The sequence below is a fragment of the Myxine glutinosa genome, chromosome 6 (genome assembly GCF_964187855.1).
Source record: "Myxine glutinosa chromosome 6, kmMyxGlut1.1, whole genome shotgun sequence".
Lineage (NCBI taxonomy): Eukaryota > Metazoa > Chordata > Myxini > Myxiniformes > Myxinidae > Myxine > Myxine glutinosa.
This window is the reverse complement of record NC_136266.1, coordinates 177,482,047-177,507,238: the sequence shown is the minus strand read 5'-3', so window position 1 is coordinate 177,507,238 and position 25,192 is coordinate 177,482,047. Positions and strand designations below refer to the sequence as shown.

At 44.0% G+C, this 25,192-nt stretch overlaps 1 long non-coding RNA gene across 1 annotated transcript in view; it reads right to left on the bottom strand.

The window, feature by feature from the left end:
* Positions 1–15,101: 15,101 nt before the first annotated feature.
* The window catches only part of LOC144892537 (uncharacterized), an 11,855-nt gene continuing 1,764 nt past the window's right edge, over positions 15,102–25,192 (bottom strand). Inside the window, exons 2-3 of the long non-coding RNA XR_013623747.1 lie at positions 22,868–23,007; positions 15,102–15,234 (exon numbers count right to left, since the gene is read on the bottom strand). This is a non-coding gene — a long non-coding RNA (uncharacterized LOC144892537). The remainder of the gene's footprint in view (positions 15,235–22,867; positions 23,008–25,192) is intronic.

Below are 25,192 nucleotides of genomic sequence, written 5' to 3'. Positions count from 1 at the left end.
AGTCTCGAAGAACCCCAGAATGTCATCATGGGACCTACAGGTGGATCTTGCCACTGTTGATGTCAAAGTGCACGAGTCTACCATTAGAAAGAGGCTGCACAAATTATATCTACATGGGAGGTGTGCCAGGAGGAAACCTTTGCTGTCCAGAAAGAACATCAGGGCAAGACTAAAGTTTGCCAATGAACACCTAGGCAAAGACCAGCACTTCAGGAACAATGTGCTCTGGACAGATGAGTCAAAGGTAGAGCTATTTGGTCACAGTACCAGAAGACATGTTTGGCGAAAACCAAAGACAGCATTTGACCACAAGAACCTGATACCAACTGTAAAGCATGGCGGTGGAAATATTATGGTTTGGGGCAGCTTTGCTGCATCAGGGCCTGGGCAGCTCACCATCATAGAATCCACTATGAATTCTTCATTGTACCAGAGAGTGCTTGAGGATAATGTGAGGCCATCTGTCGGAAAGTTGAAGTTCAACCAAAGGTGGACCTTGCAACATGACAATGACCCTAAACATACCAGTAAATCCACCAAGGAATGGCTGAAAAGAAAGAAATGGAGGGTTCCGGAATAGCCAAGTCAAAGCCCAGATCTAACTCCCATCGAGATGTTGTGGGGGAATTTGAAACGAGCTGTGCATGCAAGAAACCCGTGAAACATCGCACAGCTGAAATAATTCTGCATGGAGGAGTGGGCAAAAATTTATCCCAGTCGATGTCAGAGACTGGTAGACAGTTATAAGAAATGCCTACTTAAGGTTGTTTCTGCCAAAGGGGGCAATACCACCTATTAGAGCCAAGGGTGTGCTTACTTTTTCCACATGCGAAATTTGCATTTATGTTTATTTAAATTATACAATGGACTACAAAATGTAAATGTTTCATGATATTTGCTATATTATATCACCTTTATCTATCAATATTGTTGAAATGAAGATCAAATAGCTGTATGTTGAAATATGTTGAAAAAGTCAAAACTATACAAGGGCTATACTTACTTTTTCACTTGACTGTAAGTATTCAGCCCCTTTGCTATGACACTTGAAATTTAGCCCAGGTGCCTCCCATTTCTCTTGGTCATCTTTAAGATGTTTCTACACCTTGATTGGAGTCCACCTGTGGTGAATTCAATTGATTGGACATGATTTGGAAAGGCACACACCTGTCTATATAAGGTCTCACAGCTGAAAATGCATATCAGAGCAAAAACCAAGCCATGAGGTCGAAGGAATTGCCTGCAGAGCTCAGAGACAGGATTGTGTCGAGGCACAGATCTGGGGAAGCCCACAAAAAAAAATTCTGCTGCATTGAAAGTTCCCAAGAGCACAGTGGCCTCCATAATTCTTAAATGGAAGAAGTTTGGAACAACCAGGACTCTTCCTAGAGGTGGCTGCCCGGTCAAACTGAGCAATTGGGGGAGAAGGGCCTTGGTATGAGAGGTGACCAAGAACCCGATGGTCACTCTGGCTGAGCGCCAGAGATCCTGTGTGGAGTTGGGAGAAACTTCCAGAAGGACAACCATCACTGCAACACTCCACCTATCTGGGCTTTATGGCAGAGTGGCAAGAGGAAGCCTCTCCTCAGTAAAAGACACATGAAAGCCTGCTTGGAGTTTGCAAAAAAGCACCTAAAGGACTCTCAGACTGTGAGAAACAAGATTCTGTGGGATTTCATATATATATATATATATATATATATATATATATATATATATATATATATATATATACATATATATATATATATATATACATATATGTATATATATATAATATATATATATATATATATATATATATATATATATATATATATATATATATATATATACATATATGTATATATATATATATATATATATATACATATATGTATATATATATATATATATATATATATGTATATATATATGTATATATATATATATATATATATATATATATATATATATATATATATATCAGTTCAAAACACACCTGGTCACAAGTGTGCCGCACTGACTGGGTCCTCAATCGAGGTACTCAGCATCATCCCGTTTCGGCCCTTCAATCTCGATACGGTCAGCTAAGGTGGGCCAGCAGGGCCACATACACATCCACATGCAGCAACTACACCTGGATGCGCACATACCCCCACCCCCAGCCAGTGTGAACGCAGACTACAACAACAACACCTCCACATCCAGAATCAACAATACCAAACAAACATGGTGGAACACTCAAACACCCACCATGATATTCTTCACCACTCACCAACAAAACACACCAGATCATTCATACACACACATACACACAGATACACACACACAACACCAACCAACCACCTGCCCTTACAACATACACCACTCAACATACAAAAAGACACACTCATGCAAAAATTCATTCATGCAAAAACACACACCCTCACCCACATACACAAAATATGAAATAATAACAGTAAAAAAAAAAACACACAAACACACACACACACACACACACACACACACACACACACACACACACACACAACCAACCTACACCGTTCGACGTGCCTCCATAAACTTCCTCCATATCCAAAATGAGCCTTTCAAGGCAACCTGCGCCACCTTGTCACACATCCTTCTTCTTTCTGTCCCACAAACTCCCAGCCAAGCAAGAAATGCAGAAAAGGAATTGCCAATATACCCTCCACACCCCACCTCAAATGGCTGACACGAAACCCGCCAACCCTTCTCCAGGCACTCTGCCTCCAGCTCACTGTACTTTCCTCTCTTCCTCTCGTGCACCTCCTCCATATTCTCTTCCCAAGGTACCGATAATTCCCTTAAGATGACCTGTCTTGTTGCACCTGACCAAATGACAATGTCAGGCCGCAACCTTGTCACACACATCTCCTCTGGGAATACCAATTGTGGCTTTAGGTCTGCCACCACCTGCCAATCACAAGCATCTGACAGCCCTCTTGCTTTCCACCTCCTCCTCCTCTTTCCACCTCTTAGACAAACCACACCTCTCCCCCATCAGTCTCCTTCTCCATTCTTCTCTCTCTCGACCTCAGCATCTCTTGTTGCACCATCTGCACCACCACCGCCAGCACCTGATCATGTCGCCACCTGTATTGTCCTGCTGCCAATGCTACTGAACATGCACTCAGTGCATGCTGCACCGTTCCAAAACCTCCACACAAATAACATCTCTCCTCCTGCAACAAGCCCACAATCTCAAGTTTACTGGTGACGGAAGCACATCATACGTTGCCCGCAACAGGAAATTCAACAATATTGGCTCCATCCTCCAAATCTCTTGCCACTTCAACATCCTCACCCGCACACCTTTCCACCACGTCCAAGCACCTTGCTGTGCCTGACCAACTGCTTTCACATATCTCCCCTCCTCTTCCTTTATTCTCACCCCCCTCTCAACCATCTTCCTCCTCTCTTTCACACATGCCTTTCCCCATCGCTCATGCTCCATTGCTCCATCCACCCCAAGCCATGCTTCCCATGCTGTACCATCCCCATGACCTCTTCCTGTTGCAACCGCTCCTCCATCTCGTCCACCTCTGCTTTTGCATTCCACTTCCGACTTCCATTCTTCTCTGGGAGAGCATTCTTTACCACTGCATCACTTGAATCCCGCAACATCATGAACTTCCGCACCCTCACCACCTTAAACTCCTCGGTTAATGATGTCAAGGGAAACTGGAGTTTTCCACCCTGACCATAAAAGGCAATGTTCGTCAAACAGTGTGGCACTCCCAACCACCTCCTCACAAACCCGCTCACCACAACCTCCATCCTCTCTACATGCCCAATCGCAATGTCATACATCATCAATGGCCACAATACTCGTGGCATCAATCCAAACTTCAAACACCATACCTTCAACTTACCTGGCAAACCACATCCATCAATCCTCTTCAAACCTCTCAAAAGCTTGTTTCTGACCTCCTCCACTCTTCCCACATCATTCAACTCCACTGTATACCATCTTCCCAAACTCTTCACAGGGGCCTCCACCAATGAGGGAACCACCTCCCCTCCCAGCTCAAACCTGTGCATGTTATCCACCACTCCTCGTCTTACCACCACACTCCTCGAATTTCTTGCTTTAAATCCCATTCTTGCCCACCGCATCAACCTTTCCAGTCGTCCCAGTACCTCTACTGCTGCATCAGCTGACTGTTGGACAACTGTCAGGTCATCCATGAAAGCAAACATTGCTGGCAACCTCTGACCAGGGGCTAGCTCCACTTCTTTCCCATGTCCACTCACCGCACATATCAACAACTCCACAACCAGCACAAACAAAATAGGGGAGATGGTCCATCCCATCGGGATCCCCACTTCCAACTTCTGCCACTCTGTTACATAGGACTGTGTCGCAAACCGCATCCAAAACTGATCATAATATGCCATCAAAAAATCCCTAAATCTCCGTGGCACCCAAAAGAAATCCATGGCATACCTGATCAAGGCATGCGGCACTGACCCATATGCATTCTCCAAATCCAGCCATACCACCGCCACATCCTTCCTTTGCCTCTTTGCCTCCTGTAACACTTGCCAGACCATTGCCGAGTGTTCAGTGCATCCTGGTGATCCTGGTATTCCTGCCTTCTGCACAGAACCATCCACAAAACCATTCTCTCTGATGAAGAATGAGAGCCGTGCCGCAAAGACACTCATCAATATCTTCCCATCTACATCGAGAAATGATATTGGTCTAAACTGCTCCAGTGTCACAGCCTCCTCCTGCTTTGGAATATAAACTCCTTCCGCCCTAGTCCATTGACTGGGCACCACTCCTTGCCTCCATACCACCTTCAGAGCCTTCCACAGATACTGCCTGATGCCTTCACAACTCTTAAACACCTTGGATGGCACTCCACTTGGTCCTGGAGCCGATGCCGCCCGTGCCTTCCTCAAAACTGCCTCAATCTCAGACATCTTTGGCTCTGACAAATCAAATGGAACACCTGGCTCTGTCGGTCTCACCAATCCTTCGATGTCATCCACCACTTCGTTCCTCCTTGTGTCTGCATACGTGACACGCAGGTGACCTTCCAACTCTTCCTTTGGTACCTTCAGTACACCAAATCGAGACGGCTCCAACAGATCCTTCATCAACTGAAAAGGCTTCTCAAAGAACCTCTTTCTCTTCCTCTGCCTCTCCTTTCTTCGCCTCCTCATCCTTTCCACTCTCTTCAACTTCACAACCTCATCCTCACCTGCTTCGTCAACACCTCAAGCCCATTCCTCTCCCCTTCCACTGCCCTCTTCCATCTTCCATTCAAACTCGTCAACTCCATTCTCAACTCATGGATCTCCCTCTGCCTCCTGCTCAAACATGCCTCCTTCTCACCCCTCTCTACACACTCTTTCACTCCAAACGTGACACATGCATACTCAAACACAATCTCATTCATCTTTCTCAATCTATCTTCCACCCTTCCTTTCAACCTATGAAGCACCCACACATCACTCCATCCATTCTCTCCCATACTTCCCTTTCGCCCATACCTGGCCATTTCACTCTCCTCCTCACATCCTTTCCCTGCTGAAGTACAACCCCAGGATATACAACACTGTGGCTTGCTACCTGGCTGTTTCTCCCGGCCGTCTTATGTGTCCGCTTTTCAAAGGCACTGCGTTGCTGTACCTCCACCTCACCCACCTTACGCACACACCCCATCCGGCTCTGATGGATATGCAATCCTCTCACTGACTCAAACTCACGTCCACACCCACACTTCTCTCGATTTTCAAAGGCACTGCGTTGCTGTACCTCCTCCTCACCCATATATAATATAATATTATATATATATATATATATATATATATATATATATATATATATATATATATATATATATATATATATATATATATATACGTATATATAATATATATATATATATATATATAATATATATATATACATATATATATATATATATATATATATATATATATACATATATACACACACACACACACACACACACACACACACACACACACACACACACACACACACACACACACACACACACACATATACACACACACAAACTTTTAGCAATAAATGCAAAAATCTAGTATAATTTCTCCTGTGGCCCCGGAACAGAACAAACCATATAATTACAATGGACCTCTTGACTCCCATAGCTCCCACTCCCCAACATGATTAATAGTAAATATCATAATATAAAACTTTACCCTGTACGTAATAAAATAAAAAAAACAAAAAAAAAACACCCCGTGTTGAGAAGCAACTAATGCAGATAAACAGTCCATTCACTGGTAGCGATCAGTTTGTGGTTTGCATAGCAAACGTCCATCCACTCAGGCCTGCCATTAATAGTCAGGAGTTTGTACTACGAGCAGGTGCCTGTTCGGCAGGCTGAGAAAGTTCTCCATGTCTTTCGTTGTGCAGAGGCAAAGCCCTTTCTCTCAATTACTTTTCCAAGTATTTTCAGCTTATTTCAGAAGCTCGGTGAGCCATTCGAAGTAACAATGCGTATTTACCACAGGCAATATTCTGTATGATGCCCTGAACGTCGGCATTACCTGGGGTTTCTGTGCATACGAATTCAGCATTCTGGGGCAGAATACTTACGTCATTTTCAAAGTCGCGTATTGATAAGAGTAAACGAGGTGTGGCTAACATTGCAAGTGTTCGGCCATTGTCAGGGCAATTCATTTCCCATGGCAGTAGAATATACACATTGAACTCTAATCTACAAAAGTTATTGTTTATGTTTTTCTGCAGATGCAGGTAATAGTCTTCACAGAGATCAATATTTCATTGCGTCAAAACAAACACTGAACTTATAAAGATGTAACCGCACCTCCAGAGGCATTCTGGCATACTGTGTTTATTAGTTGACAAATATGTCATTTTGGGCGTGCAATATAGCCTCGAAGTAGGCATTAAAGTTCCCATGGTGCCTTGTGCAAGACTTCATTCGCCATGTCAGCTGAATTCTCATTGCGTGTCAGTTGACTTCATTAGCCATGCTATAGATATGACCAGGGACAAAAAGCTTCTCCACCATCTCCACCTAACAACTTCTCCACCTTTTTGAGTCAATGTTTTTATGGCCGGATGCCCTTCCTGACGCAAACCCTTTAGTCGCCTCTTACGACACGCAGGGATACGGTGTACCTATTGTAAACCGGGGTACACACCGGAACGTTCATCCCAGCAAGCTGGTCCTCAATTTGCCGACCTCGGAAGGATGACAGGCTGAATCAACCCTCTTGGCGTCAATTCAGCGATCGACCGGGATTCGATCCCAGGATCCTCGGATCCCAAGCCAATATGAACAACTTTGAAGAGAAATATCAATGACAATCCAGGACTCAGAAAAATATAAATGCATGGTATAATCCAAGAGAGACAACACAACAAAAACTACAAGGGCACTCGGTGGAGCGCATTCCTCCACCATGCTCAACAGTTCATGTTTTGTATCCCACTGATAGGCTCGATCTGGATTTGGATCTGAACCAAAACTACATCGCTTGTTCTTGTCACTTACCCAACTCATCCACCCAGTTTTGTCATAATCCATCCACAACTTTTTGACATATTGTGCTATATATCGGTTTTATCTCCATCACCCAATGGTGAAGAATCACTAAAAAATTATCTGATCCGGATTCAAATCTTCACCAAAGTCGAATCAATTCTTCCTTGTCACACCCCCCTCCCTTCCACAAAATTTCATCCAAATCAATCCACAACTTTTTGAGATATCCTATTCACAAACAGACAGACAGGTGTGAAAACATAACCTCCGCCCACCTTCGGTGGCAGAGGTAACCACATATTAAATCAGAATGTAAAGCACAATGCAAAATCCACAGCACAATCCAGAAGGCCACCACAATACAAACTACATGGTTCGATGCAGAACACAAAGACAAGACAAATACATGGTATAACGAAAGCGCATGGTACGACGTAAACTATGTGGCTCAATCTAGGACACATAAGCATAATCCTCTTCTTCTTCTTCTTCTTCTTTCGTATGCAGCACGAGGCTGCGGGGTGGCATCATTGGCTAAGGCCATGTCTGTGTGGCTGAAGTAGTGCCCTCTTATAAGTTAGGGCAGGAATTTGTAATTTTTCCGCATGCCAGCAATAGCTCGCCTATTCTTCATGGAGGGCACCGTGGGATCTTTAATGTCCACCAACTAATGCCGGCCGACAGAACGCCCATTTAGTGTCTATCCGAGGGACGACACACACATTGATGATTCAGCCTGCCCGGCTATCGTGCCAGTCTCATACCACAATGGAAACAAGAGTGTTATCCTGGATAAAGCACAATACAAACTGCACATTACAATTCAGAACAGGAAAATGGAATCTATAGGGTACAATATAGAAGCACAAAGCACAGTCAATGCTACTGCAGGTGAGCAGAACTACTCACACATGTTAAATCCTTGGACCTCCTGTTGATTCGTAGCCATGACCACGGCTCTCACAGATTGCACGAATGACTGGAGCATTGGCCAATGGTCGCTTTGTTCGAATGCATTTCCCAGCAAATCCAGTACATCCAGAAACCTGAGAACATGCATGTAACACATCACATAGCACGTTACAATTTATTTTTTTTGAATACTTAATCGAGGCTCGTGAAAGAGCTAAAAATGTATGACTTGTGCATGTATGTATGAATTGTATGTATGAAAAAAATGTATGTATGAATTCATGTATGACGTGCATAGGCTGAAACACACGCTAACAATCATGGACATTTGAAGAGGGACTGTTATATGGTAGTTACGTGATGTTGCGACAACAAAAAATATTTCATCGCTCAGGATGAAATGTCCTTTCTGGAATGAGACTTACACTTTTCCAAATAATTGTTCTGTAGAACGTTTGGCATCCAGATTTGGCACCATACCCAGAAGAAAATCCACGTAAGTCTCACTGTAGTTCCTGAAAGCCTGATGGACTTCCTCCCATCCCAGATAGGCCTGCGATAGGTTTACTGGAACCAACACTTCAAATGAACCATTCAAAATCTGAGCCAATTTATGTCTCTGTAAAAAGAAATACCGGTAAACAAAGAAACATCATGAAAGGGTGAAACGATCAAGTTGCAAAAAAATGAAGTTAAAGTTACAAGTGAGACTCAGTGAGAGTTCAACAACTTCAAGAAAGAGATAATACCGCATGAAGAAGTGACCCGTGATTTTTGAGTTCGCCGGTATAGTTGTGCAGAATTTCGATGATGGCAGCTTCACAGGCTGCAGTGAAGTCTTGTGGTGTTCTGGTAGTACTTGCGTTCCACTCCCAGAACCAAAGGATCTCAGCACAACTGCTATTAAACTGTCCCAGCATCACCTACTCACCAACAACATACTATGAGCACATTGTAAAAAGTTGTGATGCGCATGTGGCTGAAATCCTGAAGAGCAATGTAATGTTTATATATATATATATGGGAGCGTACGCTGGATCAGCATGTCGCTGCGTCCTTGGACGACTCCTCAGCACCATCCCGACACACACCACCGTGTGTGCTACGGAATGAGGTGTTTTTTTACAGTGGCCGGAGTCCAAATCCTGCCACCAACCTCCTTGAGAGAGGACCCAGTACCTTGGTACTCATTTTGCTGACCTCGGAAGGATGACAGGCTGAGTCAACCCCACCTGGTATTAATTCAACAGCTGGACAGGATTCGAACTCAGGACCTTAGTATCCCAAACCCGCCGCCCTAACCATTAGGCCAAAATGTAATGTTTCAGGGTGTGCTATATGTCTGTTAATGTGGTTGTTGTTGATGGGGTTGTTGGGGGTTGATTTTTGAAAAGTGGACCCATTTGTTGGACAGCTGCTGGACCTATCCACATTTATCGCTCGACTCCACCCACCATAGCACCGAGACAAATTGATATGGCCGCCATCTTGGTTTTCTCATGGGCCTAAGACATCAGGCCTGTAGACCTCTGCTGATTATACACTGCCTGGGTTTGTTGCGTCATATTTCCAATGGCTTTGTTTGGGTCGAGTGTTACTCACGACGAGGGACTCCAAAAAATCTAAAAAAAATTCCAATAAAAATCATTAGTAAGGTTTAATCAAGCCCATCAGCATGCACGGTATGTGCCTCCATAAAAAAAAAAAATTTACATAATTTTTGAACAGCCCCATATTGGTTTTTAACAATCCGTGACGGTGTGACAAATCAGCTCGTTCTGATGTAACTGTGGCGGAGAGTGACATGGATGAAAGGTGTCGAGTTAATTTTTTAATAGTTCATTAAATGAGTTTGCCAATCGTGCTGTCCATCTTTTAAGAGTGATTTAAATGCACGTTTCCCAGTCAGCCTGTTACCTCATTTTGTTGCAGGTTGTGACCACGGTGAGGTAATTCTTGTTCATCTTTTGTTACGACTTGTTGAGCTTGTGAAAAAAATCTCAGTAAAATATGGCATAACAAGAAAGAGCAATCAGAGATTGCAGACCCTCGCCAGAATGTGTTTTTAGTGGTTTTGAAGGTTTTTGTGTTAAAACAAATATGGCGACCGAACCACGTGATGGATGACATCTTTTTTTTTTCTCCACCAATTTATCCCTAGATGACGCTCAATAAATTTCATCTTGATCAGATGAAGTTTTGTACTTGTCGAATTATGATGTCATGATGGAGGCACCTATGACATCATCAACATATGTTATTCCCCATGGATAGTTCTTTATAATGAGCCATGTCTCAATTTTTTTCTATGCAGTGCTTTAGGAGATATAGAGATGCAAAGTTTTTCGGTTTTTCCAAAATGTCGCCCGTACCACATGACCTATGACGTCATAATTATCATTAAAAATTCTACAGGTGTAGTTGCACCTATGGTGAAAATTTCCTGTCAATCGGACCAACGGTTGCAGAGAAAATCATATTTATTCCGTGCGGACAAACAGACAAACAAACAGACTCAAATGCAATACCCTCTCCTCTGTCGAGGGTAAATATATACATTTTTCCACTTGCAAGGCAAATAAATTGGGGTAGGTAAGTACGAGTAGATAGTGAGGGTAGGCACAAGTAAGCAAAAGGCTAGTTGGAGTTGGCAAGATACATATTCAAAATTGAAGAGACTTCATGGTCTTGCACCCTCTGCCCTTTCCGTGCACACACCTGCTCTCCTATTCACCTGCAAGGCCTTCATCCATAGTTTGATGGAGTACTGCTCTCCCCTCTAGGGTGCCGCCGCCCTTGCCTCACACCTCGCTCAAGTTGCCGTGGAAACCAAGGCCTTCAAGATCACTGGAATCTCCTGTGACGAAGCTGAGTATATGGGCCTATCACTTTCACATTGCAGACAAGTCAGTCTGCAATGTGATCGGGTGTCGTATGGGTGTCGGATGGTAGCCAATAAGTAGTCTGTGTGTATATGGGATGTGGTGTTGGATGGTAGCCAATAAGTAGTCTGTGTATATATGGGAAGTGGTGTTGGATGGTAGCCAATAAGTAGTCTGTGTGTATATGGGAAGTGGTGTTGGATGGTAGCCAATAAGTAGTCTGTGTGTATATGGGAAGTAGTGTTGTATGGTAGCCAATAAGTGGTCTGTGTGTATATGGGAAGTGGTGTTGGATGGTAGCCAATAAGTAGTCTGTGTGTATATGGGAAGTGGTGTTGGATGGTAGCCAATAAGTAGTCTGTGTATATATGGGAAGTGGTGTTGGATGGTAGCCAATAAGTAGTCTGTGTGTATATGGGAAGTGGTGTTGGATGGTAGCCAATAAGTGGTCTGTGTGTATATGGGAAGTAGTGTTGTATGGTAGCCAATAAGTGGTCTGTGTGTATATGGGAAGGGGTGTTGGATGGTAGCCAATAAGTAGTTTGTGTGTATATGGGAAGGGGTGTTGGATGGTAGCCAATAAGTAGTTTGTGTGTATATGGGAAGGGGTGTCGGATGGTAGCCAATAAGTAGTCTGTGTGTATATGGGAAGTGGTGTCGGATGGTAGCCAAGGAGTAGTTTGTGTGTATATGGGAAGGGGTGTTGGATGGTAGCCAATAAGTAGTTTGGGTGTATATGGGAAGGGGTGTTGGATGGTAGCCAATAAGTAGTCTGTGTGTATATGGGAAGGGGTGTCGGATGGTAGCCAATAAGTAGTCTGTGTGTATATGGGAAGGGGTGTCGGATGGTAGCCAATAAGTAGTCTGTGTGTATATGGGAAGGGGTGTTGGATGGTAGCCAATAAGTAGTCTGTGTGTATATGGGAAGGGGTGTTGGATGGTAGCCAATAAGTAGTTTGTGTGTATATGGGAAGGGGTGTTGGATGGTAGCCAATAAGTAGTCTGTGTGTATATGGGAAGGGGTGTCGGATGGTAGCCAATAAGTAGTCTGTGTGTATATGGGAAGGGGTGTCGGATGGTAGCCAATAAGTAGTTTGTGTGTTTATGGGAAGTGGTGTTGGATGGTAGCCAATAAGTAGTCTGTGTGTATATGGGAAGTGGTGTTGGATGGTAGCCAATAAGTAGTTTGTGTGTATATGGGAAGGGGTGTTGGATGGTAGCCAATAAGTAGTCTGCGTGTATATGGGAAGGGGTGATGGATGGTAGCCAATAAGTAGTTTGTGTGTATATGGGAAGGGATGTTGGATGGTAGCCAATAAGTAGTCTGTGTGTATATGGGAAGGGGTGTCAGATGGTAGCCAATAAGTCGTCTGTGTGTATATGGGAAGGGGTGTCGGATGGTAGCCAATAAGTAGTTTGTGTGTTTATGGGAAGTGGTGTTGGATGGTAGCCAATAAGTAGTCTGTGTGTATATGGGAAGGGGTGTTGGATGGTAGCCAATAAGTAGTCTGTGTGTATATGGGAAGGGGTGTTGGATGGTAGCCAATAAGTAGTCTGTGTGTATATGGGAGGTGGTGTTGGATGGTAGCCAATAAGTAGTCTGTGTGTATATGGGAAGTAGTGTTGTATGGTAGCCAATAAGTGGTCTGTGTGTATATGGGAAGTGGTGTTGGATGGTAGCCAATAAGTAGTCTGTGTGTATATGGGAAGTGGTGTTGGATGGTAGCCAATAAGTAGTCTGTGTGTATATGGGAGGTGTTGTATGGTAGCCAATAAGTAGTCTGTGTGTATATGGGAAGTGGTGTTGGATGGTAGCCAATAAGTAGTCTGTGTGTATATGGGAGGTGTTGGATGGTAGCCAATAAGTAGTCTGTGTGTTTATGGGAAGTGGTGTTGGATGGTAGCCAATAAGTAGTCTGTGTGTATATGGGAGGTGTTGTATGGTAGCCAATAAGTGGTCTGTGTGTATATGTGAAGTGGTGTTGGATGGTAGCCAATAAGTAGTCTGTGTGTATATGGGAGGTGTTGGATGGTAGCCAATAAGTAGTCTGTGTGTTTATGGGAAGTGGTGTTGGATGGTAGCCAATAAGTAGTCTGTGTGTATATGGGAGGTGTTGGATGGTAGCCAATAAGTAGTCTGTGTGTATATGGGAGGTGTTGGATGGTAGCCAATAAGTGGTCTGTGTGTTTATGGGAAGTGGTGTTGGATGGTAGCCAATAAGTGGTCTGTGTGTATATGGGAAGTGGTGTTGGATGGTAGCCAATAAGTAGTCTGTGTGTATATGGGAGGTGGTGTTGGATGGTAGCCAATAAGTAGTCTGTGTGTATATGGGAAGTAGTGTTGTATGGTAGCCAATAAGTGGTCTGTGTGTATATGGGAAGTGGTGTTGGATGGTAGCCAATAAGTAGTCTGTGTGTATATGGGAAGTGGTGTTGGATGGTAGCCAATAAGTAGTCTGTGTGTATATGGGAGGTGTTGTATGGTAGCCAATAAGTAGTCTGTGTGTATATGGGAAGTGGTGTTGGATGGTAGCCAATAAGTAGTCTGTGTGTATATGGGAGGTGTTGGATGGTAGCCAATAAGTAGTCTGTGTGTTTATGGGAAGTGGTGTTGGATGGTAGCCAATAAGTAGTCTGTGTGTATATGGGAGGTGTTGTATGGTAGCCAATAAGTGGTCTGTGTGTATATGGGAAGTGGTGTTGGATGGTAGCCAATAAGTAGTCTGTGTGTATATGGGAGGTGTTGGATGGTAGCCAATAAGTAGTCTGTGTGTTTATGGGAAGTGGTGTTGGATGGTAGCCAATAAGTAGTCTGTGTGTATATGGGAGGTGTTGGATGGTAGCCAATAAGTAGTCTGTGTGTATATGGGAGGTGTTGGATGGTAGCCAATAAGTGGTCTGTGTGTATATGGGAAGTGGTGTTGGATGGTAGCCAATAAGTAGTCTGTGTGTATATGGGAAGTGGTGTTGGATGGTAGCCAATAAGTGGTCTGTGTGTATATGGGAAGTGGTGTTGGATGGTAGCCAATAAGTAGTCTGTGTGTATATGGGAAGTGGTGTTGGATGGTAGCCAATAAGTAGTCTGTGTGTATATGGGAAGTGGTGTTGGATGGTAGCCAATAAGTAGTCTGTGTGTATATGGGAGGTGTTGGATGGTAGCCAATAAGTAGTCTGTGTGTATATGGGAGGTGTTGGATGGTAGCCAATAAGTAGTCTGTGTGTATATGGGAGGTGTTGGATGGTAGCCAATAAGTAGTCTGTGTGTATATGGGAAGTGGTGTTGGATGGTAGCCAATAAGTAGTCTGTGTGTATATGGGAAGTGGTGTTGGATGGTAGCCAATAAGTAGTCTGTGTGTATATGGGAAGTGGTGTTGGATGGTAGCCAATAAGTAGTCTGTGTGTATATGGGAGGTGTTGGATGGTAGCCAATAAGTAGTCTGTGTGTTTATGGGAAGTGGTGTTGGATGGTAGCCAATAAGTAGTCTGTGTGTATATGGGAGGTGTTGTATGGTAGCCAATAAGTAGTCTGTGTGTTTATGGGAAGTGGTGTTGTGTGGTAGCCAATAAGCAGTCTGTGTGTATATGGGAAATGGTGATGAAACTTCTCACTTGATTTGTTCACCTAATATTGTTCCTCCATTTTTCTTTCCCAATTGTTCAGCGTTTTTAAAATATTTTGACATCTAAGATAAATATTCCTTGAGTAAGAAGAAATGTTTCTGAAGCAGATTGGAAAAATATAAACCCAGCCAAGCTGTAAACGTTATAATAACTGCAGGTGCAGGTACCTGTCTGAATCTTGCAATCGGGTTCTTCCCGAGGAGAACCTCGAAGTCGCTAGAACCGCTGACATTGACATCTGGTATTCCTTGGCTGTTTGGGTTCACGTAGCTCTTGTTTTTAAGGAAGCGGAGCACATCTTGTGGAACACATGAAAGAAAGAAAGATAGAATTATATATATATATATATTTTGTATACAAGATCGAGGCTCGTGTAAGAGCTAACATTAATGCCAACAAAAAAAAAAACGGACACATAAGACAAGATAAAGGGAGTGGGAGACAAGATGGGGAGAGAGGGGGAAGCACACAAGTACAACATTTGAGAGCAGAGACATCGGGAGATCTGTGGGAGGGAGAGGGCTTGGGGGGAGGAGGCACGGGAAAGGGGAGGGGGTGGGGGTGGGAGAGGTAAAAAAACACATGGACACTGCTAGGACTTCCAGGAAAGAAGTCGGTATTTCAAAAAAGTGGATCTGGGGTGAATTAACGGGGGTAGAAAAGATCATGGTTTTGGATGGGGGAAGATAAGAGATGGTGGTTAACAGCTGTTTTAAAGACCTGGAGGGAGGAGTGGGATTGAAGAGAGTGAGGGAGTTTGTTCCAGAGGCGGGAGAAAAGAGGAATGAAGGAGTGAAGGTGAGCAGAGAGTCTTGATTTTGGCAGTTTCACAAGAAGAGGGTTGCAGGCAGATCTTGTGCGACCTGTAGGAATATTTGGGGGGACAGAGCACAGAGAGAGCTGGAGGAGCAAGGCCGGAGAGGAGTCGGTAGAAGACAGAAAGACCACCAACCTGCCTGCAGTGAGCGAGTGAAAGGCCCTCATTGTTAGCTTCATCGCGGGAGAATCCAATGATTCTGAAAGCTTTGGTTTCAACAGCGTAAAGCCGAGCCAGGTGTGAGGCAGGAGCACCGGCCCAGATGGGGGAACAGTATTCCATTGAGCTGCGGATGAAAGCCTTGTATGTGGTGAGGAGCTCAGGTGTGCCAAGGAAGGACTTCACACGGCGGAGGATGCCCAGTCGCCACTGGCTTTGGAGGCCAGCTTGGAAATGTGGTTTTCCCAGGAAAGATCATGGCAGATAGTGAGACCCAAAAGCTTGAGTGAAAGAACTTCTTGGAGAGGATTGTTGAGAAAGTAGATGGGAGTGTTGTTCAGTCGGTCTTTTCGAAGAGACATCGTGAGAGTGTGAGATTTGTGAGGATTGAAAGACATATTCCACTTGTTTCACCAGTCTGTGATTGTGTCCAGGTCTGCAGAGACTGCGGAGGCTGCAGAATGCCGATCTGAGGGATGAGGTATGGAGCGGAAGAGAGTGGAGTCATCAACAAGGAGATAGAGAGGATTTTCCAGAGAGTCGGAGAGATCAGAGGCCAAAAATGATATATAGCAGGATATTTCAAAAAGTTATGGACAGATTACGCCAAAACTAGGTAGATAAGATAACTTGCTTCGGCGACAAGAACAAGCCGATTATATTTTGGAGGTCTGAATCCAGTTCCCACCTATCAGTGGATACAAAACGTTAACTGTTCAGCCTGGCAGAGGTGTGCGCTCTACCAAGTGTAGTTCTAGTTTAAATGTAAAATCGTTGTGTCCCTTTTTAAGGTGCAGTTGAGTCCTTGGGCTGTGTCCTCGACAAGGACTTTTATTCCTGTTTCTATATAAGATCGAAGCTCTTGGAAGAGCAAGAGGACAGTCGGTAAAAAGGCAATGAACTGACAGTGCACCAATGGGCAACAGTTGGGCACAATAATGTAGGGAATTAAGGACCAGAAAAAAAGAGGAGAGAGAGAGGAGTATAGGAAACACAGCAACCTGGAAGTAAGAGGGTTGGGTTAGACTCAGTCGAGTTAATAGATGAAGAAAAGATTGTGGGTAAGGATCGGGGATGACATGATATGGTGTTGCACTGCCTACAGCCCTGGAAGGAAGAGTGGGATTGTGGTATGCAGTCAGTTGGATTTTTGGATGTTAAACAGGAGGGGAAATTGGAAGAATGCAAGCTTCCTGGAGTTGTTGGGAAGGGTCAGAGGGTGAGCGGGCAGAGTGAAGTAGACCAGAGGAGAGGCAATAATAACAAGCGTTACGCCTAGGTCCCCCGTCGTTGAAGTGATGTGAGTTGACAAAGTGGAAGACGCAAGGCGGCCATCTTGGATTTTGACGTGGCGACCCAATTTTCAATAGCGTTCTCTCTTATGCGTAGAAACACCCACACACCAGATTAGAAGTTAGCAGTTCGTTTATTTTTCAAGATATTCCGCTCACAAGGTTCAGACATACATGGCGGCGGCCATCTTGGATTTTGACGTGGGTTGCACCCACACACCAAATTAGAATTCGGTCCTTCGCTTACGCATGCATGCACATACATACGCACGCACGCACGCATGGACGGACGGACGGACGCACTCACACACGCACACACGGACGGAGGGGAAAACCATAATCCCCCTTTCGCTTCGCGGTGCGACGGGGGACAAAATATATAAGCCACAACCTGCCTGCGATGTGAGAACAAGCCTTGTGCTTTGATTTTATTGGAGGAGATAACAACAACCTTGAAAGCTTCATATTCCACATATTCCAGGAGATACTTGAGTGCCAGCCAATATGGAAGATCTTTTTATGGTTTTATAGATTTATATTTATTTTATATACTTATTTATATATTTATAGATTTTATAGTAAGATTTATAATGAAGAAGTACTCCATTGATCCATCGACAAAATATTTTATAGGCTATGAGTAGTTATGATTTTTCAAGGAATGACCTGGAATGACTGATGATGTTCAGTCTGCGGCTGGTTTTGGAGGCCGGTTTTGTGATGCAATCGGGAAAGGAGATGTCATGGCTGATGGTGAGGCCTAGAAGTTCAAGAGAATAAAATTCTTCCAGTGACTGACTATATAAATAGATTATTGGGTAAAATGCCAGGGGCATATAAAAGGCCCAGCTAATAGAAAATGTTTTCACACTAGAAAATAAGGGGCATTCAAAAAATCTCGTGTGCATGCTATACTACCCTTGTGTTCTTTGGAGGAACCAAGTAATGCTCTAGAAGAGTTCATATAAAGTGGTGCCAATTTGATTCATACACCTGCATGAAGAAGTAAATGTATTTTATTTGCCAGATGTAGGGCGCCCTTTTATATGAGCCCTTGGATTGAAACAAGACAAATATAGAAAGTTGTCTCTTCACAGAACAAAAAGGGGTTAAATTAGTCTGCTTCGAGACAACAATGCCTCTACTCCCATTTAAACAATAGTGCGTTTCAACAATTTCGACAACAATGCTTCTACCCCCAGACAATCCTTCTGGAATGACCGGGTGAGACTGTGAGATTGTCTTGGATTGAAAGATTTGTTGCATTTCTCAGGCTGGCATATATTGAATTCAAGATCAGGAAGCTTCCTGGTCTATCATTGGGATGGAGTACGGTACAGCAATGCGGAGTCATGTGCAAAAAGAAAGAGGGCTTTAAAGCTTCAGAGAGGTCGTTTATGGCGATGAGGAATAAGACTGGGCCTAGGACATCGCGTTGGTACACTCCAGCTACCATTGGGAGAGCAGAATAGAGGATTTCATTGATGGCAGCGCATTGAATGCACAAGAGGAGGAAGTCAGCTAGGTATGAAGATGGCCCTTTATGCCACAGGCAGCAAACTCGGTAAGCAGAGCAGGATGCCAGACTGTGTCAAATGCCCAAAGTACATCCAGGGAGACGATGCTGACCTCATGTTTAAGATTCAGGGCCACCAACCATTGACTATTCGAGCAAGGAACAGAAAACACATTGTGATTTGAATGCAAATTTTAAACAAAATTCCTTAACCCCTTCAACTACTCATTGAGGATGTGCGTAGTTATTTGTACGCCTGTTAACCATCTCCCCTCTGTCAGTCAGTCTACTAAACCTACCGCTTTTTGTCATTTAGCTCCTCCATGAGATTAAACTTCTGTCGACAAAAGATAAAATGACAGCGTTGTAGCTGATGTTTCATTTCAGATGCAACTAGAATGGCACTCGGTAGGGCGCACACCTCCGCCAGGCTGAACAGTGTTTTGTTTCCCAATGATAGGCCGGATCTGGATTCGGACCTGAACCAAAATCTAATCGGCTTGTTCTTGTCCACCAGGTTTAGTGATAACTCGTCCATAACTTTTTAAAATATCATGTTATATATCGCTTTTCCCCCGATCTCTCATTGGTGAAGAAACACATATAAATTAAATAATTCTCGTATCTGAATCCATATTCAGATCTTCACCAAAATCCAATCGATTAGTCCTGGTCACAAACCCAACCTCTCCACCAAGTTTCGTCCAAATCCATCCATACCTTTTTGAGATATCCTGCTATGTATCGTTTTTGGCCCCATCTCCCAATGGTGAAGAATCACTTTAAAAATTCTGCTAGCCGGATCCGGATCTTCACCAACATCTAATCCTTTCGTCCTTGTCACATACGCTACATCTCTGACAAATTTCATCGGAATCCATCCACAACCTTTTGAGATACCTTTTTCACAGACAGACAAACAAACAGACAGGCAGACAGGGGTGAAAACATAATCTCCATCCACCTTCGGTGGTGGAGGTAACAACGTACTCTGCAGCTCTTTATGCAATGAGCATTTGCCACATTAGTGTACACACAAATACATTGCAAGATAAGTCAGATTAATTTCCAGCTGTGGTTAAAATGTGGTGAAAGTGCAATTAAACCAGATCTCCCATGTTGCATTTCCTGTTATATTTCCAAATTGCCAAACTTCCCCTTCATGAAACAGTACTACAACAACAACAACAACAACAACAACAACAGGCATTTTAAGGCCATTCCCCTGCAAGAGTGGGGGTTAGCCTTGCGGTCCCCATGACAATCTTCTCCATTTTGCCCTATTTTCTGCATCTCCCCTTGTTAACCCCCTTGCCCGCATTTCTTCTTCCATCATCTTTAGCCAAGTCTTTCTCAGTCTTCCCCGTCCTCTACTTCCTTCCACATTCATTTCCATCACTCTTTTCAACCAGTCACTTTCATCCTTCCTCAACACATGACCAAACCATCTCAACCTGTTCCTCTTCACAGCATCCATCACAGGCTCTATTCCCATCATCTTTCGCAATTTATCATTTGTCTTCCTCTCTCTCAACGATACTCCGCACATCCACCGAACCATTCGCATTTCCACCCTTTCCAGCCTTCGTTGCTGCTCTACGTTCATTACCCATGTCTCGCTCCCATAAATCATAACACTTCTCACACATGCAGCATACACCTTTCCCTTCAGCTTCAACGACACTCCCCTCCTCGTCAGAACACTACTCAGTTCCCGAAACATCATGAAACAGTATGCAACACTAACGTTATAACGAATCCACACTTGTAGTTGGTTCGGCAGTGGAAACATAGTCGGATCCAAAAACACCATCAGTGTTAGGAGCACAAAGCTACAAGCAAATTTTGATGCTATTTGCATAAAATGCAAACTCAGGCTCAATGGGAATTTGTAAAAACAGCATCAGGCTGTCCAGACAATGTGATTTGATATTGTTATGTCGGTTGGGTAGGCATATCTAGATCCAGGTAGATCTGCATAGGTAGGTGCTCCGATGATCGTGATAGAAGAACCATCTCGATGTGCAGTAAGTCAGGGACTTGTAGCCGTATGTTGGAGTAAGCTGCGTATCTGTGTCCCCACCACGAGGTGGCGGGGCTTGGTAACTAGAATTAGGGAATAAGCTAACTCCATTGTGTGTCGTTCCCTCTGTGATCTACCCGGTGTCCCTTATGGCAATACATCCCATAGACATTAGCTAGGCCCATTAGCGCACCACACATTAAATAATTCCCACACCGCCACAATGACTTTGGAAGAGCAGACGGAAGCGGCCGCGTACAACGCCGGCATGGGCATCAAACATCGTGCAAGGCAAGCAATAGCCATGCCCAGAACGTGTGATTGGTTGGGGTAAGAAGCTGGCCACTGATTTGTGAAAGGAAGGTGGAAGGAAGCGGCAGAAAGATTGGCCACCGATGGATGGCATGACATGGGGGGGCGGGAAGCGCTCGGCCAATGAGAGGACACCAACACGGTGAGAAGATTCGGGAAGTCGAGGGGCACCGTGCTGGTTGGGGAAGAGGCCTGGGTGACGTCAGAGCACGCCGAACAAGAGACTTGGAGCGGCGGACATTTTGTCACTTCGGTCCAGACTTTGGTGGTGAACGTGTGTGTGTGCCAATATTTTCCCTTCTCGTTCCTGGATCCATCCTGCCCGGACCTCCATCTCGACCTTTCTTCTCGCTTTGGCTTCTGCCTTCCCAGACCTTCCTTCCGCCCTCACCCTGCTCGTTTGGTCCCTTCATCTGAGACTCGCTCGCCACGAACGTTGGGTGCATTGGAGGGCCGTGCCGAACCCGAAGAGGACGTTGCACAGCTGCGGAGGCGGGTTGCACGCCCACTTCGGGTGGGGACGCGAGGCCTGCCGCGCACTGGCAGACGTGGGCCTAGCAGCGCGCGAACGGGGGCATCGAGGCCTACTTCCCGCCAAGCACGGAGCCGCGTCGGATGACAGCGCTTGAGGCTGATGAGTCCTGACTCACCACGGACAGAGCTAAGTCCCCACGAACGAACACAACATTTTATTTGCTTCATTCCCATTTGTTTGTATTCGAAGTGTGTATGTAAGAGTGCTCATTAGGGGGTTTAGTTATTACCGGCACGTTCTTTTCCTGTCCCAATATTTATTAAATAAACCCTTATATTATTTTCCCAACCAACTTTAATCCCGTTTTCGTTTGTGAGTTCTTTTCCAAGGGTGAAGACATCGTCGGACCGTTAGGTAAGCCGGCATTCTCACCCGAACCCCCCCCCCCCCCCCATTCTCGTGTATCGAACCGCCATCAATTGGATTGCATAAACGCCTCATTATGCTCGATATTCCATCCGCGATCCCCTGGTCTTAACCAAGAGGGGAATCGCACGACAATATTTCCATACTTGCAGTGCTGGCAAAGAGTTCATGTGGGTTCATGTTTGGCTGCATTGGGTGCCATCCCATCCTACAGAAGTTTGTAAACAATCCCCAACAAAAAGCCAGCTTTCCCCTTCAGAATTGTTCGCTCATTCAAAATCTCATTCACAGTTTATTTTATTTTTTTGGTATACATGATCGAGGCTCGTGAAAGAGCTAACATTTATCGCACACAAAAAAAAATCAAACAGACACACAAAACATATAATAAGGATAGAGGTAGACAAGATGGGGAGAGAAGGGGAAGCACACAAACACAACATTTGAGAGCAGGGCCATCGGGAGATCTGTGGGGGGGAGGGGGCTTGGGGGGAGGAGGCGTGGGAAGCGGGGGAGGGGTGGGAGAAGTATAAAACACAAGGACACTGCAAGGACTTCCAGGAAGGAAGTTCCATTTACCTTTGCTTGAACAGTTTTCCAATCTCGATGGGAATATTCCGTCAGTACACGTAAAAACTATTTACATCTCGCAGCAATCTATCGTGAAATGTACAAAAGTTTGGTCCCATGCAGCACAACTTATTTGGAACACAAAGACAACAGAGAGCATGTCCAATGAGGAGGCAGAACAAACCAATTTATACCAGATGTTCTCCAACCCCAAATCTGCTGGATAGCATTATTAGTCAGGTCCCCGCTAAACACCCTGGATATTTCATCTTCCATGCTTTGAGTGATCCTTAGCAGTTTGACATTCTGCCCCAGCATCGGTGGTATGTGTATGTACTCACCAGTATTCATGTTCAGCATACTCAGTAGTACTTCACGGATTGTTTGGTCTACACTGAGATGCACACTTATGTCCTGCCAGACTGGAGACGACTCCAAAGATAGTTGTAGTGTGTCCAGCATTGCCACCACAGTGCTGTCCCTGTATGACGGAGACAGAGTTTTCCATTTAAAATTGGTCCCAGTTACATACAACTGTTTACAAATGATCTCTAATCCGATTCGATATGTCTGATTCTCCGAAAGGATAGTTGGTGCAGCTAAACCAGTTTCCTGAGCAAAGTTTTTTTTGGTGTTTGTCCATTGCCTTTGGTGCAGAATTCCAGGACAAGCAAGTGGACAAGTTCTGATAGGGTACCAGAACACATTGGCTTGGTGTTTAAGTGAATGCTATCAGATGGGGTGGACGGTTTAATGTCCCCTCTAAAATATCACATATTCTGAGGCAATTCCATACTTTTAAAGTCCCAGAGTAAAGGGATTGCACGATGGCTCAGAGACAGCAAACTCACTTTTGAAATGACTAGTCTCATTTACTAATCCAAGTATAAACTAGAACGGCACTCGCTCGAGAACATATCTCCACCAGGCTGAACAGTTTATGTTTTGTATCCCACTGATACAAAACATCCCACTGATCGGACCTTAACCAAAAACGAATCAGCTTGTTCTTGTCACATAACCAACTCATCCTCCACGTTTTGTCAGAAGTCATCCACAACTTTTTATTTGCGAAAATCGAACATTTTTCAAGTATATTGGTTGGTCTTGTGCGATATTCTGTCTGGTTGTCTGTCTGTCTATCTGTCTGTTTGTCTGTCTGTTTGTCTGATTGTCTGTCTGTTTGTCTGTCTGTTTGTCTGTCTACACTGACATCCAATTCGATGTCTGTTTGTCTGTCTGTTTGTCTGTCTATTTGTCTGTCTGTCTGTCTGTCTGTTTGTCTGTCTGCCTGTTTGTCTGTTTGTCTGTCTGTTTGTCTGTCTACACTGACATCCGATTCGATGTCTGTTTGTCTGTCTGTTTGTCTGTCTGTTTGTCTGTCTGTTTGTCTGTGTATTTGTCTATATGTCAGTCGCCTACAGGTCGAAATTTTCAACTGATCTTCACGAAACTTCGCTAAATGGCAGAGTTGGTCATAAGCAAGAAGCCTATTGTTGTTGGGGTCAAAAGGTCAATAGGTCAAGATAGGCCAAAGGTCACCAACTTTGTCAAATTTCTAAAATCCTCAATTTTCATCGGATTGACTTGAAATTTAAGCGAATTTGCATAGCTGGTCACTGAATTTGACAACCAATTATATTTAGGTCAGCATAGGCCAAAAGGTCAACATAGGCCGAATTTCTAAAATCCTCAATTTTCATCTGATTAAATTGTGATTTGAAGAACACTTGCATATCTGGTCATGTAATTTAGCCACCAAGTATTTTTGAGGTCAACATCGGTCAAAAGGTCAACATAGGCCGAATTTATAAAATCCTCAATTTTCATTCGATTGACTTGAACTTTTAAGAGGATTTGCATATCTGGTCATTGAATTCAACCCCAACTATTTTTGAGGTCAACAAGGGCAAAAGGTCAACATAGGCCAGATTTCTAAAATCCTCAAATTTTCATCTGATTGACTTGAAATTTGGAGAGGATTTGCATACCAGGTCACTCAAATCAACCACCAATTATTTTTTGAGGTCATCATAGGCCAACAACTTATTTTAGGGATTTTGCAAGTACCGTGCTATGCACGACATATTTCTTGTTTACATATTGTGCTATATATCGTTTTGGCCTATCTCTCAATGGTGAAAAATCACTTAAAATTAAATATTTCTCAGATCCAGATCCAGATTCGAATCTTAACCAAAATTTAATCAATTCTTCCTTCTCACAGGCCCAGCTTGTCCACCAAGTTTCATCCGAATCCGTCCACCACGTTTTGAGATATCGTGCTTTTTATCGTTTTTGCCCTATCTCTCAATGTTGAAAAATCACTCAAAAGATTCTCATATCCGGATTCAAATCTTCATCAAAATCGAATCATTTCGTCCTTGTTACACACCCAACCTACCCACCAAATTCTGTCCAAATCCGTCCACAGATTTTTGAGAAATCCTGTTCACAAACAAGCAAACAGGGGTGAAAGCATAACCTCCATCCACCTTCATGGTGGAGGTAGATATCTACCTGGTGCTTCTCAGGTCAGTCTGGAGTCTATGTGTGTGCTGTCCTTTAGAGAAACGTTCATCCTGTTGTATGGTAGCATTCGATGGTGGAGGTTAAAAAATCCCACCGTACCTTTCAAAAGGAGCAGTATGTAGTGTGCCACAACC